Consider the following 2,957-nt stretch of genomic DNA (forward strand, 5'->3'; position numbering starts at 1 on the left):
GGTATTATCTCGGGACTTTTCATTTTGCGGAAGCAATGGCCTAGTCCCCGTATAATACTTTGCATTTGCTTGAAATATAGCTCTACCCTCAGTACAAAAAGTGATGAAACATTGCAAAATGCTAATCATGTGCTGTTGAAGAAAAGATTCTCTAAAGGGAACACACCAAAAGACGAGCCGTCATATCTTTGCTGAACGGAAGTTCTGACCTGAGCTCTCATGGTTTCGCATTTAATCCTTTACAGATATCATCTAGGTATACTCACCTGTAAGACTGAATATTGGGATCTGGATACAGGAGTATATTCGAGTAGTGGGACACTCGAATAAGTTTAAGTGCTTAAAACACTAATCTCGTATCTCGAAACAGTTGAACTTTGTGTGAAAATTTAAATGGACCAGTATACTGACAATCTAAGTGAATTGTTTAGAGCTTAAAATATTTAAAGCTTAACGGTGTTAGTGATTTGTCTCAAAAACTGATATGATCCTCTTACACAAACTCACAAAAATATGATGTGTAAATATTTCTTTACTGCATTTCATTTTCATTTAAAAAAATCCAAAAAGATTTTAAGTGTGTTTTAGTATAAAATTTTAAAAAAATCCAAAAAGATTTTCGACAACTGTTGATTGAAAAGCTGATTTTCAAAATTCCAAGTGCTAAACATGATGATCATTTCGTGAGGGGGAGTTTGTGTTTAATATGAAACCAGATTTTGAGTGTATGGTCTACAAATGGTTCATTAGATATTAATTCCTGCAAGTGTAATATAAATTTGTCAAATGTTAAATTTGTGAAATTTATTGTGGGGAAGAGAATGTGTAGGATAGACAGTTTTCAGATCCTGATTCTGAGTGATAGAGAGCCAGGTTCCGATACTATAAGAGCCAAGTAACGATTCTAGAACTCAAGTTCATGCAAGCTAATGATGCTGATGAACTTAAGGAATCAAGAGATCTGATCAAGAGAATTAGAAAGCTTGAGAGCCAGATTGCAATCTTGATTCGTTGAAGATCAACATCCGAGAGGAGATTATTTGTTCAAGGGGAGTCTATTGGTGCTGAAGAAAAGAGAAGAAGAGGAACATGAAGAAGTTTTACACTGTCAGATACTTCAAAGAGAGCAGACAGACTGATAAAGACTGAAGACGTTGAAGACTCGACACTTACGACTCGTCAACATCCGAGGGGGAGTCTTTTAGTGCATACGTCTGTCGACTTCGTCTTGTATCGAGTCTTGTATTGTACTAGTTAGATCAGGGCAAGTAAATCAAGAAATCATGTAATTTCGCATGAAGCATGTAATTTCGCATGAAATGAACATGTGTAATTCCGCACGAAATTACCATGTAATTTCGTACGGAATTCTAATTTTGCATGAAAGTGATTTCATGTGAGCTGGTTCATGCGGAATTACCTTGTCTATAAATACCTCTGATCTCGTTTCATTTGGTACGAAATTAGATAGTTGTTTCCGGAGTCGAAGTGCTGTCGAAGTGTCATCTTGCTGTAAAATTTGGTCAATTCAATCAGAAAGACAGCTAAAGTGATATTCTAGCTTAATCGAACTCAATATGTCTGTTTTCGCCTTTCATACTGAGTAGAACGCCTCTGAACGACTCATTTCGGGTCCGTATTCGATCCTACAATCTATAATATGAAGTATATAAATCAAATAATGTATTCAACACATGAAGACCTATGCAACCATCAACTAATTAAATGAGCAGTTGAGCAACTTCGAAGGCCATTAACCAGTAAAAACCCACAATGACATTAAAGTTATAGTTTTCAATCATTTGTTTCTTATGTAGACATTTAATTTAAGATCTATCTAAGATTGTGATTCACTCGGTTCTCGATCATAATCTGCAGAAGAACAAACAATATCAACATTCAAAAACAAATAAGATTCAATTAATCAAACAAATCATTTTGCATTAATCACCTGTGACTTCAATTTCCAATCGATTAAGCTCGAGTTTCAACGAATCCAAACCGTGGAACAACTTTATAAGATTGTCCGTGTCTAAACTTGGCCTCACCGTAGACCCCCTACAACTTGTAGTACCCGAACCCCTACCTCATCCATTTCCTCTGTTGGTGCAGTTGTCCGTCGACTTCATCTTCGTTCGAGTCTTAGATTAGATCTGACAGATCTAGGCACGTTTTACGAGAAAGCAGAAACGAAATTAGGGTTGGAGCTAATTCCGCACGAAATTACCAAGGGTAATTCCGTACGGAATTAACTACCTAATTCCGCTTGTATGTTATTCTCGTTTGTAAATGTAATTTCGTTTGAAACGTAATTCCGCTTGAGTCTGTTCAAGCGGAATTAGTTGTCTATATATAGGTGCTAGGTCTTGTCATTTCGCACGAAATTAGTTCCGGTGAGCCGAAGTGCTGCCGAAGTGTCTACTGAGTTGTAAACCGTGTGTTTTCAATAAAAGCGACAGTTAATAGTGATTCCGGTGTTACACAAGCTAAACGAAGACTATTTCAATGAATTCGGCCTTTGATATAGTCTAAGAACACGCTAAAGAATTGGAAAGTTAAAATGTTTAAAGCTTAACGGTGTTAGTGATTCATCTCATAAACTGATATGATCCTCTTACACAAACTCACAAAAATATTGTCTGTAAATATTTCTTTACTGCATTTCATTTTATTCAAAAATCCAAAAAGATTTTAAGTGTGTTTTAGCATAAGCTTTTGAAAAATCCAAAAAGATTTTCGACAACTGGTGTTGAAAAGCTGATTTTCAAAATTCCAAGTGCTAAACATGATGATCAATTTGAAGGGGAGTCTGCTGAATCTAAAAATGTTTGAATATTTTTTTTTCTGCAAGTGGTCATCAGAAGTTTTAAAATGTAAATCATTCTGGATTAATTTGAGGGGGAGTTTGAATATATAGATTTGTCAAATATTAAAGTTGTGAAATTTATTGTGAGGTA

Source organism: Helianthus annuus, chromosome 12 (genome assembly GCF_002127325.2).
Source record: "Helianthus annuus cultivar XRQ/B chromosome 12, HanXRQr2.0-SUNRISE, whole genome shotgun sequence".
NCBI lineage: Eukaryota > Viridiplantae > Streptophyta > Magnoliopsida > Asterales > Asteraceae > Helianthus > Helianthus annuus.